The sequence below is a fragment of the Sturnira hondurensis genome, unplaced genomic scaffold (genome assembly GCF_014824575.4).
Source record: "Sturnira hondurensis isolate 20B ecotype Veracruz unplaced genomic scaffold, ASM1482457v3 Scaffold0015596, whole genome shotgun sequence".
In the NCBI taxonomy this organism is placed as follows: domain Eukaryota; kingdom Metazoa; phylum Chordata; class Mammalia; order Chiroptera; family Phyllostomidae; genus Sturnira; species Sturnira hondurensis.
This window is the reverse complement of record NW_028088227.1, coordinates 1,195,077-1,209,090: the sequence shown is the minus strand read 5'-3', so window position 1 is coordinate 1,209,090 and position 14,014 is coordinate 1,195,077. Positions and strand designations below refer to the sequence as shown.

The 14,014-nt window shown below is 40.3% G+C and overlaps 1 protein-coding gene across 1 annotated transcript in view; it reads left to right on the top strand.

The window, feature by feature from the left end:
- The window catches only part of TACR1 (tachykinin receptor 1), a 159,363-nt gene that overhangs the window by 1,902 nt on the left and 143,447 nt on the right, over positions 1 to 14,014 (top strand). The window lies entirely within an intron of this gene.

Below are 14,014 nucleotides of genomic sequence, written 5' to 3'. Positions count from 1 at the left end.
CCTACTTCTGTGGGGCAGCCTCTTGGTGCCTTCCAGTTTTAGGTATGCCTAGTTAGAATTTATCATTTTTCACTTTCTCCTGAATACTCAGGAACTTGCTGCTCCTACCTCAACATTCCAATATTATTTGGATGTGAAGAGCATTTATTGCACTAGAGTCAGGAATACTCGGAATTCTAATCCAGCTTCCTCTGCACTGCTAGAAGTTCTCTGTCGTGAATGAGAGGCAGCCACACTGTTCTTAAGGCATTCCATAGACAGGGAGCTTACCCAGGAGTGTTTCTAAATCTCTCTTGTAACATGAGATCAGTGTTTTTAGCCTGTCTAAATCCACAGAGAAACATGCTCAGCAAAGGCCATTGAGAACTCTTCCCTTCCTGTAACCAACAGGTTAGGGTTTCAGAAACTGACTGAATGGAATTTTCTGAAAATTTTTTTTTCCACAGGGTGGTAGCACTCTGGAATGGATGGCCCCTCAGGTGGCATGATGGAAAATTGATTATTGCAGCCCAGCTCTATTTGTACCGAGCTTTTGTGGGGGTCCCAGGTGTCCCATGTGTATATCTGTGTGTGCATCAGTGTTAAATGTCTGCAGTGGGTGTGGAGGTAGGTTTAAAACACCTGCCACTGTGATTTTATAATGGGTTCTTTGATGGCCTTACTGAGATAAATGAATGTGAGAAACTCAAAAAAAGGAGCTAGGAGAAAAACTTCAAAAAAATTCCCAAACTACTAAACCCTTTTGTATAAAGATAGTTTATGATTTGCAGTTGATTTGAGGTCTTTTTCAGTTTCTATTGTGAATAAACATTTCTAAGATGAGAGAAGGCTGCTGCTTCCTTTGCGCTGGTGTCCAAATGCTGATTTCTTAGTTCCACATACCCCTCCCTTTATGCAGCTCTTATTTGCTTGGTATGTTGTGTGTAAGGCAACTTAAAGTGAATCCATTATATTTTAAATGTGGAAGGAGCAATTTTAAATTGCTCAAAGTGGTAGTGAAGTGAATTCTTTAGTAAAGTTATCTTTTATGCTACGCTCGTTTTCAGATATTCAGTTTGCTGAAAGTGAGGTACACTTGTAAATCTGCCTGTACTGACTTGCTGCTTTATCTCACAGCAGCCCTCTTAAACTTAGAAAACCTGAAGTTTGATATGTAACTGAATATAGGTGCAGTGAAAACTGGTACCTTACACATGCTATCTTGATGATCCAAAATTAGAAGGAAAGTTGGTGTTTTTACTGCGTTGGGACCTTGTGCGAGCTCAAGAGACCTGTCAGTCAGTCATTATAAGCAGCAGTCAACAGCTCTTCTGCTTTGGCTTCTATAGGAATGACATGTTCCACAGCCCAGCTCTTTGCCCTTGAACTAAGGTTAGGGGCAGGCAAGAGGCAAGGTCAAAGTCTTCACACAGGTTGGACAGGGAGCGGCCCTGATGCTGGCATCTCAAGCTCCACTGTTTTTTTCCGAGGCAAACCATAGATAGGACCTTGCCCCTGTGTGAACCCTGCTCAGTGAAGTCAGAGGATTTCTAGTGCCAAAGCTGAGGGAAATGACAGCACCAAGAAATGTCCCCTCATCCCTAATGTACAGATACAGTCCAGGGATGCTATTAATGACATACTCAAGTTTGAGTTCAAGGTAGGGTCAGGGATTAGGTGTCAGGGCTGTGTCTCCAAGTCCTCCCAGTGTTCCTTCTCTTTTCCCTTGCTCGCCTTCTGAGCACACAGTGAATTAATCCCCTCAGGACCTCTGAGGAATATAGCTCCCCTGTGTTTGTGGTCATCCATTCTGTCCAGTTTTAGAACAGAAGGGGCCCTAACCTCACTCAAGATGAATGATCTCTCCCTCCTCCACCAAGCCAATGCAGGCTGTGAGAAAATGTTAAGCTACTTTTTGTATGTTTCTTGAATCTTTCACAGATAACCTTTGACTCGAGTCTTAAATAATGAAAGCAACCTGGTTTTTCTGATAATAAAATTAAACCTTGTTCATTGCAGAAAACTGGGCAAGTATGAGGAGCATAGACCCAAAAATATAAATCAACCATTACTTTCCTGGACAAAAATAATGTTTGTTAACATGTGAATATCTCCCTTATGACTATTACACTACATAACTGAGCTCAGATTCTATATAATTTTGTAAGTTACTTTTTCTATTGATATCAATGGAAAATATTAACAACATTTTCCCTTGTTAAAAAGTCTTCCATAACACAATCTTCACAGCTTCCTATTATTCTATTACTGTAGATATCTCCCTACTGTTGGGTACTTAGGTCGCTTCTAGATTTTTTGCTATTATGAGTCATGTACAGTATACATTTCTGCATAATAATTTTGTTTTTCTTGCCTATTTTCTTAGGATAGATTCCTAGCAGTGGAATTACTGTGTCAAATGAAATGAATTAAAAAAGAAACTTTTCCTTTTAATTTTAGCGGATTAGAAACTCTTAGCAAAGCAAAGAACATGTCTGTTCTCTCTGGGTTACATTATCTCCTCAGCACAGAGCAGAGTACTTGGCACCTTGCCGGCACTGTGTTTACTGAGTAAGTGAATGAGTGAATAAAACAATACATATTCCTAGAAAAACATTTGGAAAATGCATACAATGATTTAAAAAATGTAAAACTTGTCTACAATCCCACTTGGACAGACAACCAATTAGAATCCTGGAATGCTGGCTTATGCTTACTTTTTTTTTTTTTTTTGCTACTTATGCCACACACAGTCATTCACACTTTTAAGGATAAATTTGGGGCCATAGTGAAACAGTTTCAATAGTTGCTTTTTATTTTTACTTCTTCTTTTGTTCCTTAACTTTAAGTCATGAAATAGTCTTAAAAGTAGGATTTTAATGGATGCATTATATTTCATGGCCACAATCATTTACCTAGGTATTCCTCTATTTTAAAATGTGAATTGTTTCCACTTGTAATGATTACAAATAACTTTGAAGTGAATATCCTGGATATAAATCTTTGAGAACACCCCTTGTTCTTTCTTCAGAAGAATCTCGTTGAAATGGAATCCCTGGGTCAAACTGTCCTGGTAAATTTTGCCAAATTTTCTTCTAGAACCAAAATACATGCACAGAAAAAAGAATCAGCAGCAGATTTTAGTACTAATGTAAATCTTTTCTATAATCTTTCTATAAAATGGAGAAAGAGAGAGAAAAACAGAGAGGCAGGGAGATTCAGAGAGAGCAGAGAAAGAGAAACATCCCCTTCGTAAGAATACTTACTTATTGAGGGTCATGGTTACCTAGAATGAAAAAGCTTCAAAGACAAATACACCTAAATAAGATTAAGTCTACCTCTAATTAGAATCCAAAAACACCAAGAATCTTACTTTTTGAAACTCCTTAATTTTCCCACTTAAAATGAAATTTAAATTTTTTCCTATTGTAAAAACCAAAGGGCATGGGAGGTGTTCCATGAAATTAGAAGCCTGGGGACACCGAGAGGTCACACCTCCATTTTGCAGGAGCTGGTGGTAGCAGCGGTTCTAGTGTTGTGGGGCAGTATCAGGAAGACAGGGGAGGACCAGTCCCCAAGGCTGCAACTGTGAAATGAAAGGGAAAGGTTGCTCATTACTCCGACTGGTTCTGGATATGTGTGTTTGCGTGAAAGGCAACATTCAAATGATGATGATCTCTGGATGATATGAAATGTAGTCAGCACCAAAAATACAGTTGCTCAGACAGGGGTAATGGTGAAGATCAAAAGAAGGAATGAACTCTCTGAAAGAGTAAAACAGGAACCAAGAGCAAAGAAATACATAAATAACAACAACAACAACAACAAAAACCAACTCTCTTCACTGATCCTTGATGTCTACCCAACTCTGCTCCAATCATACGCAGCTACAAGTTTAAGTAGGCTTCTTCCCAGGTCTTCACCAACCCTGCATTCTATCCCTGAACTTCAACTTGTTGACCAGACTTGGATTCCATTCTATAATCCAGGACACTCCTCCCCCCCACCCACCCAAGGGCCAGACTTAGATTTAGGATCCTTTGCACTAATTTAGGTGGCCCTTATAACTTGTGACTAAACAACCCTGTGATGCTGAGAATCATCTTTCCCTGGGAGCTTGGCCACTACAATTGACCCTGTCTTTTCAATTCAGGAATCTTGAATGTCTGGGTTGATGTGGATCAAACTCAAGTTTGTTTCATCTTGGATGGTCATTTAGGCTTCAGGACCTTGCCTGGAGAAGTTCAATGCTCACCTACCCCCTGAGCTGCCACATCCTCTCTCTGCTCACTGGAGCCCCCAGTGTCCTGAATGCTCAAGGCCCTTTGTGTTTTGTTTGTTTGTTTGTTTGTTTTTTGTTTGTTCGTTTTAAGGTGCCAGAGCAAAAGTTTAATTGTGGGGAAATATTTTCAATGTGAAATCACATAATAGGTATATAAGACTTTTTAACTATTATTATTATTGTCGTTAGCAAATGACAGAATGGAGAAACACTCACTGTTAAACTTGGATAAAGATCTTCAGTCCATCAAAGGGTAATGCGACCAGGTATGATGTTTCCCAACTTTGGGCTCATGTCCTTCTTCAAAGGGATTATTCGACATGTTGGGGCAAATAAGACTGATTGAGAGATAACTACAATGTAAGGTGCCAGGCAGTGTATTATATACGTGTTGTACCAACAAATTTTACAGGAAAGGTGAGGAGGAAGTCATGTCCAGCAGTGATGATTAAGGAAGGCCTCAAACCATGGCAATTGAGTTGGGCTTTGAAAAGTACATAAGACATTTAGAGAGGGTGAGAAAGGTGATGTTACGGGCAGAAGAAGTTGTGTAACACAAATGTGGAGGTAAAAAGTTGCAGAGGGTTTGCAGAGAAAGACAGGCTGACTCAATTGTAGTAGTAAATTCACAAGCTAGTTGGGGAATGAATGGAAGCATTTGTGGGAGGAAAATGAATACACTTTTTGCTGGAGTTGACGTAAAATGTAATAGTTAGAAATGTACAACATATAACTTGAGAGGTGGGGTTAGAAGCCAGGCATCAAAATGTAGATTTAGGAGTCCTCCAAACTATCAGTGTTTGGAAAGGAGAGAACAGCACTTTCATATACGTACATATTTTCCAAAGATTCACAGGAATATCCTAGCAGGTAACAGGAGGGGTGAAAAAGAAGAAAAAACAAATAAAGATGTAGTGGAGAAATTAGGATCTGTGGAGTGACAGAGGTTAAGAGAAGTGATTTGTGGTTGATTATATTCATTACTCAGAATTCAAAGATGATGGCACTGAATTTGACAAAGAACATTGGTGACCAGTGAGAGACAGTGCCAGCAAAATATAAAAGTATGGGATAAAATAGACGGCAGTGAGGGCAATGGCTCTTCCTCGATATCATCAAACTGTTACTGAACACCTACAATGTGCCAGATGTTGAGGCTGTAAAACACTTCCTTTGCCTTGTGCCATCAGTCTTTGGGGATTGGCAAAGTCATCAACATCATTATAACTTAATGCAATTGATACCATACTGTGGGAGCTTGGAGACTGAGCAGAGCACTACCTTTGGGGATATAGGACAGACTTACTGGTAAAATAGGAAAAGTGCGAAGAAGAGGAGGAGGAAGAGGGGAGAAAAGAAACATCAAAGTACAGAAAACGATGTGGACTTTTAGGCAGCTTTTAAAACTCACTCCAAAGAGACTGGATTGGACAATGATTTGTTAGTGTTTGTCACTCAGAAACTAGACAGAAGATTTTGTGTTAATAAAATTGATAATGACATCATACTTTTTTGCATTCTCTCCAATCTGTTGTCTCATCTAATCCTCAATACCAATGGGGATTCTGTTCCTACTTTTTTAAAATTTTTTTCTAAGATTTTATTTATTTATTTATCTTTAGAGGGGAAGGAGAGGGAGAGAAACATCAATGTATGGCTGCCTTTCGTGCATCCCCTGCTGGGAGTTGGCCTGCAGGGAATTCATCTGCAACCCAGGCATGTGGCCTGACTGGGAATCGAACCGTGATCCTCTGGTTCACAGGCCCGCGCTCAATCCACTGAGCTATACCAGCCAGGGCTTCTGTTCCTCCTTTTGAAAGACTATTGGACACAATTTCTTTTAACACTGACCTCCCGGTCTCCACTCCCTTGTAGCTCAGAGACCTGAAAAATTTGCTTTTATGTGCCTTAGACAGCTGCCTACATATCCTACTTAAAGTGGCTTTGGATGCTGTCTCACTGAAGGAAAGCTGTCACTGAAGGCAGAAAAGTGATATAAGGATTCTTATGTGCGGAGAGGACACTAGAAACCCTTTCATAATTTTCCACACAAATCAAAATTCAACCCCAAAACACAACCTAGACAGGGCCATTGTAAGAACGTCAAATTCTGCTGAAATATTTTTCTCAATTTGACTCATTTGTTAAATTTACCCAGTTTTGAGTCATTATAAAATATACTTTTTGTTATTACAATATTACAATCTTGCAGGCATGGGAGAATATTCTCTTTGCTGAACTGAAATCTGCCTCCGATTTTGGCTGCTCCTAAAAAGATTTCTGTGTGGCCATCATTCCAATACACCCTCCCAGAAACCTCCATCCCTGATTAACTGTCGCTGGTTTTCTCATTTTTCCCATCCTTGCTTGTCTCTACTGGCTATTCTCATTTGTTAATGGTCAACTGGGGGGCGAATTAGTGCTGCAAACTGCACACTACCCTATGACTATTACTTTGTCTAGCTCACCCTGCTGTAGGGCTGGCATTCTACCTAGTGACTTTGTTGTCCTTCTAGATTTAGCTCAAGTGCCATCTCCACTGAGAAGCTGACCTTACTCTGCAAGTCTGGATGAGGTGCCTTTTTCTCTCTTCCCATGTCATTTATCCGTTGAGGTTGTACCTGTGTGTAACTCGTTGGGCTCTTCCACACCTCCCTGCCTACTAGGTTGCAAGCACCATGAAAACAAGAATGCTTTATTTAGCTTTCTGTTCCCAGAAGCTATGCAATTGCCTGACTCAGAGCAGGTACTCTTTAAAATGTGTGCAGGGTATTGAATTGATGTACCTCTCTCCTGTACATATCAACCAAAATCTGAAAACCAGAACCAGTGAATCAGGCAGACCACCAAGCACACCTCTGATATTATGCTTTGAATCAAAAGAGAATTATTGGGCCAAATTTAAGACTACCATGGGGTTTTGCTACAATATAGAATACTTATATATAGTTCAGAAACTCTGCTCTAGAAAAATGACATATTCTAATTCACGCTCGCCTCTTCCACTTGACTGGGCCCCACTGGGTTCCTGATCCACATCCTGCTCCTAACAGGTATTACACCCCAGGGGAATGCCTCTGATTGGGGAGGAGTTTACCATTCCCACCTACTGCACTCTATGCAGGCAGACTGGAAACTGAAACATTTCATGGACCCTTTTCTGTCTGGCTCAACTGTTGTCATCCCCTGGCTTTTTCTCCAGCACCCTGCTAGCCATAGGAAGTGTACTTTCTGCTTTACTTGTCCTTCCTGAGGCAGAACCAACAAAATCCTACTCACCACCCAGCCCTACAAGTCCTAATTCCACAGTAATTATCTGGACACCTAGTTCTCACCGTAGGATACTGTTGGGCACAGGGAAACCCGAGCAGAGTGGCCTGAGAGTCACACACCTGGAGGACGTACTGGGGAACCGGCTTACATTGCCCAAGCCTGCCCTCTTGCCACCTCAAGAGGCTGTGATTCCACCTTGTTTGAAGGGGAAATATGAGGATCTATGAATGAAGAACCTTGGGGATGAATAGATGCTTTAGCGATATCCCTGAGACATAAGTCTCAGCATGAGAATTAGTGCAGCATATGAACTGCTCTAGAAGATTTGTCTAAGCAGCCCAGAGCCCGATTCCTTGTCCTTCCCTTATATAATTCTTTACTGGCTCTACATTCCAATTCAGCTTTATCACTACATTTAATAGTTGGGACTCTCCATGGAGTGCCTTTCATGTCCTTTGTGTAAGAGTGCCCTTTACTAACCTTATATCCAGCCTTTGACAATGGAGTTTAGCAGAGGAAAGAGCACGGGCAGTGGGTTCCAGAAGTGGTTCTGTCACTTACTAGCTATGTGAGCATAGGCAAGAAACTTAACCTCTCGGGGCATCAATTTTTTCACCTGGTAACAAGGATATAATAAAACTTGCCCTGTAGGGTACTGTTCGAAGGAAACTGAAAGGGATGGAAAGTTCCTGATTCATTGCTTGAAATTCAGTAAGAGCTCAATTAAGATTAAAGTTATGATCACTAATAAACCCTGACACACCATTATATTCACATCCTGTCTCAGCATTCCCTGGGGTTCCAGTATAATAGCAACAGGATAAAACACTTATATCCTTTCTCCCTAAGAGTATAGTTTGAAATCCTCCTAAGCGGGTCGGCAAACCCTGGTGCTAAGTGCTGTCAGCATCCTTCCCTGTGTGCAGATGCACACCCTTACCCGAAGCCCATCATTTGGCTATACCATGGCCCAGAAAAATTAAATCATTTTCTTTTATACCATCTCCAAAACCACACATTCACTTTCCACATCCTGTGTGTCCCAAAGTCACCACCGTTACAGGGAAACATCATTTGCATGTTTAATGTCTGAAGGAGAACTTGGCCATAGCAGAAAACTCTTACAGATGCATGTGTTTTAGTTGATATTCAATTTGCTAGAACTATTTTTTTCACGTTTGAACACATCTTGTAAGTTGTGGGCATTTCCCTATAAATCTGGTTTGTTCATGTTCAAGTGTCAAACATTCACTTTCCCATATCCTTTGACCAATGCCCAATTAGCTCTTAAACCTGAGACAGAGTTCTTACTTCTAAATATTTTAACATTTTCAAACTCAGTCAATCAAATGATCTTACATATTTCTAATTAATCACAAATTTTTATAAACCTAGCAAATCAAATAATCTTAAAAGTATAAATAGTGCTCATAAGCTTGATTACATAAATCTCCCTAAAATCTTCTATTATAATAATAAATGTAATGCATCTGTTTTTTTAAACTTTTAATCTCTAACAGGATGACTTATAAATAGGAGAAAGAAAGTTTTCCTCCAGACTTACATAGTTCTGCTAAATCTAATAAATCAAAACCTCTAAATATAGCATATCAACTTCTCTTAAAACATTTCAACCTCCTAGGAATTAATTCACAGGCTTAGTAAATGAGGTTCTCATGAGCACCTAAACATTGACTGCAAAATTAATTCATTAAAGCCTTCTAAGTATTTCAATTAAAACTACAAATTTAGGTAGCCAAGTTCTCTAATATATCAGATTTTCATTTCCAACAGATTAAACACAAATCACACACAACATAACATATACCCATCATAAAACTCACTGCTATACATATACTTTGTACATGGAAGTACCATCTCTTCACTGTCTATTCATTTTTTAAAAAATCTCTTCCCAGAGTTGCAGAGTTACACAAGCAATAGGTGGCAGAACCATCTCCAGAAGAAGTCACTGAGGTTCTATAATCAGGGCTGAGTGGGAGGTGCCAATCCAGGTGTGCCTTCAGGGGTCTTGCCCAGAGCTGCCCCCCAATGCCCAATGGTGGAGCTCTGCTTGCTCAGCACCCACAGGACCCACCCACCCCCGGCCATTGGAATCAAGTCCTCCTAATGTGCTCTGTATCTCCTTGGCTTCCTTCAAGTTTTACCCTTTTCCACTTCTTATCTTAACATTTTATCATTTGAATTACACAAATAGCATCAGCCGGGCCCCACCCCTAGTTTGCCTCCATCTAGCTACACACTGTACTCTCTTACATCTTACCTCATCAACCTCCATGTCAGACTTGATCATGGACATAGACAAAGTGCCCCACTCCTCCACTGCAAAATCACCATCTGCTCTGGATCCTTCAGATCATTTTACCAGACTCTGAAGTCAGGAAAAATACGTACCAGAATTTTTCTGTGTATCCTCTTTTCTTCACTTGAATCATCAAAAATGTAGGGGTAGTGCCTGTTGGCTTTGACAACTCCAGGATCTCAGCATGTTTCAACTATGTGCCCAAAGACTCTGTGTGCCCCCTAGATACAAAGTCTACGCAGCAGTTTCTGTTTCCTTGTTGTGAAGTCTTCAGCGGCAGGGCCTGTCTTGTCGGAGCCTGGAACCACCTGGCACCTTTGAATCCTCCAGCTGGGGTCATAAGATGGTCTTTCTTCAGATCAGCTGGGTTTCCCCTAGGAGGACAGAGTCTCGTGGCTTTTTCATGGCTCTAAGAGTTCTGAGTCCTTTACCTTCCCTCGCTTCTCTGTTGATTTCAGATAACAAAAAATAGGCAGTGCTGTGTTCTAACCGCTCAACCCAGGGTCCTCCACCAAACTGTTGAGTAGCCATCTTCGCAAGTCACAGTTGCCTGAGTTCATGCAGGGTGGGTGCTGAACAGTCACACGATCCCTCTGCCCTCTCTACCAGGAAATATAATTGACACATTTTTCAAAATCTCATGTGCACATTTAGTGGCATGTGGGGAGATTAGTAGCATAAGCTTTAATAATCACCTTGTGTGTTAATTAATTTTATTTTACTGTGGAGAAAGGTCCTCTTGAATAATTAATATGTTGTCCTAAGAGGATTTGTCTGATTCTGAAAATGTTGAAATAAAAGAAAATCCTGCAAACAGCTGAAATATCCTCCTAAATAGTCCCTGGGAGCCAGAGGGGGCTTAAAAACGCCCTAATTCATGACAGGAACAAAAAGGGAAACAGCAATGAGGGTGAAATACAACTAGTTTGTTCTACAGTTTAGGCTCTTCAAAAAGGAGTTAGATGATAACCCAGAAAGCCTTGTGGTTGTGTCCTCAGTAGGGGTATCATTTAAATTTGTTCTCAGAGATAGACCAGTTCCTTTCCCTTCCCACCTGGAATGAGGAGGGATCTGGAAGTGAATATGTTAAAGACTCAGCTGGAATAGGATCCAAACCACAGCTGTCATGTGCTTTCAGTGGCCCAGTTAGAGCACTGCCAGCTGAAAACTCTGCAAAACACAAGCTGCAAAATGAAAACTGAGAAAAATATAACCGTTATTGACAGACAACAGTATGCTGATTACCAGAGTGAAAGGGAGGGGGGAGGAGGTAAAAGAGGGTCCTGGGGGGATAAACAGTGATGGAAGGAAACTTGACTTCGGGTAGTGAACACAATATACAGATGTCGTATTATAGAATTGTACCCCTGAAACCTATATAATTTTATTAACTAATGTTACTCCAATAAATTTAATTTTTTAAAACAAATGCCCTTTTATAACCTTACAACTAGCCCTTGACAGTGGAGATTGGCCATAGGAAACGGGCGGTGGGTTCCAGCAGTGGGTTCTACCGCTTACCAGCCGTGTGAATGTAGACAAGACACTTAGGCTCTCTGGCCTCAGTTTTCTCACCTCCTAATAGGGATATGATGAAACTTGCCTTGTAGGGTGTTGTTTGAAGGGGAGAAGGAAACAGAAAGGGATGGAAAGTTTCTGATTCATTGCTTGACATCCAGTAAGAACTCAATTAAGAATAAGATTATGATCGCTAATAAACCCTGACACACCATTATATTCCTTGTTTACATTCATTTCTGTCTCAATATCCTTTCTCCCTAAGAGTATAGGTTCAAATCCTCCTAAGTGGGCCAGCAAACCCTGGTGCTAAGTGCTGTCAGCATCCTTCCCCTGCGTGCAGATGCACCCCTTACCCGAAGCCCATCATTTGGGCTTCATACAATACAGTATGAAACATTTGGATATACCATGGCCCAGAAAAATCAAATCATTTTCTTTTATACCATCTCCAAAACCACATATTCACTTTCCACATCCTGTGTGTGGGGGCGGGGGGAAGGCAGAAGTACTATCCTCATCCCTTTATGGCCATTTCCCTCCAATAATGCTCTAACCAGCACACGCCTACATGAAGGTCCTTCCCAAGTGCACGATCTCGAATTACTGCTCAGTACTCTTCGCAGCCCAATCCAATTTAGTAAATTGAGCTGAACCAAGAGAAAAGTAGCTAGTTAAAATCACACTAAGGTGGGGATAGTATGAGCTTCTACCTCCTAAGTCTTATTTGTGTTTTAAAATGGCAATGTGACCATTCAAGTTATCGGCTCCTTGAGCAGGGAAGAGTGTAGAGAGTCAAGACAAACAGCCGTAGGGACCTGGAATTTAGGTACCACAGAAGTGTTCAGAGTTTGGCTTTTACAACATGGCCCTATGTAGGTACCATGCTGGAAAGCATTAGGGGCTGTCTGCACGAACCCAGCTTGCTGCTGGATGACCTTCTCCTGCCAGACTCAGAATTGTCTCGGCCCTAAGGTGCCAGTGGATTCCGCACTTGGGTCTGAGTAATGAATGAAACAAGGTTGAATTTGCTCCTGTTCTTCATATTTCTTTGTAAGTCACCAATTCTCTGACAAATCTGTAATATCTGTACAGCTTGGAAGGGTATCACATTGGAAAAAACTTTGGGTCACAACCCCAGCCGGCTCTAGGGCCTGGTAGTTTGGGGTTAAGGGCAGCAATGCAGGGCAGCCCTGTTTAGATGGTCAAGGCTGATTGATTCTTCATGTCTTCAGCATCTTTGGCAATGGATTTGTGCTGTTTACAAATCCTGGGGCCTTTCCCAAGAGCTGGGCTTTCTGCCAGGGTCTGTCTGGACCTACACTTCATCTAGAAGCTTGCATTCCTTTTCCTTGTCCGTGCCTTTTGTTTCTCTCTCTCAATACCTGAATCAAAATTTCTTGCCCCATTTTTTCCCAACTCCTTCTCAGCAGTTTGAAAATACTGTGGCTTCAATAAGTGCCACTGATGAAAAATTGAAATTGGAGCAGACAAAATCCAAAAGCTGTTGTGTACAAAACAATAGAAGAATAGATTTACATGGCAATATTAAAAATGTAAGGTATTATGATTCTGATTAAGCAGATGAGTCCAGATGGGTCCTGGAAAGATTCTTTAAGACTCTTCTTTATTTAAATATGAACTTAAGCTACTGTGAATATATCTTATTATAACATTGTGTAAATTTAAAGTGTACTTAAACTACTTTTAAAGGAAAAATAACTTACCATTTCATTTAATATTATCTGCACAACTGCAAATTTTCTTCCAATAATTTTTAATGTATATATTTTTAACACTAGAAAGTGTTACATTTTCATTAAGGAGAATTAGAATCTTACAAAAAATAGGATGATGAAGAATGAAAGCAAAATCAACTCTCATCTCACTGCCTACACACTGTTATTGTCACTTCTCAGGCATTATTTCAATACAGGACTTTTTCCCTATGCACAAAAAATTTTAAATCTAACACAATACAGTATGAAACATTTTCTGTAACTGAAGCTCTGTATGATTACGCTTACTGGTTACAAATTATCGTATTTTAAATAATCTCTCATCCTGGAACCTCGCCGGTGTTTCTAGCTCTTGCTACAATGCAGTCTGTGATCTATATGTTTTACCTAAACTTGCACACGTGCAAAATTATTTGGATAAATTCTTAGGAAAAAAGTCTGTTCAGAGTGATGGACATTTTAAGGCTTTGCTTTATTCTGTTAAGTTGGTCTTCAGAAAGCTTTAGGAATTTAGCAGCCTGAATCACAATCCACAGACCCACTGTATAGGAGAGCTCCTCTCCCCACTTTCCTAGCAATTTCAGAAACATCTTTTCCAATTTAAAAGATTTAAAATGTTATTTATGCTTGTAGTTCTCAGTAGTAAGATTGAATAATTTTGTTTATTCACTCATCTTTTATATTTCCCTTTTTTGTGTGAATTACCTATTCACAACCCTAGGACATTTTGAATCAAACCTTTGTTTTTAAGTTACATATTGAATTGCAGAAATTGTATGAGGTCTATCCAGGAAAAGTCCAGCTATTGTTAATATAAACAAGAATTGTTTGTGTGACATTGATGTAACCTGGCAGCCAAGGAGGGGGGACTGGAATGCAGAGGGGTGATACATGACAACT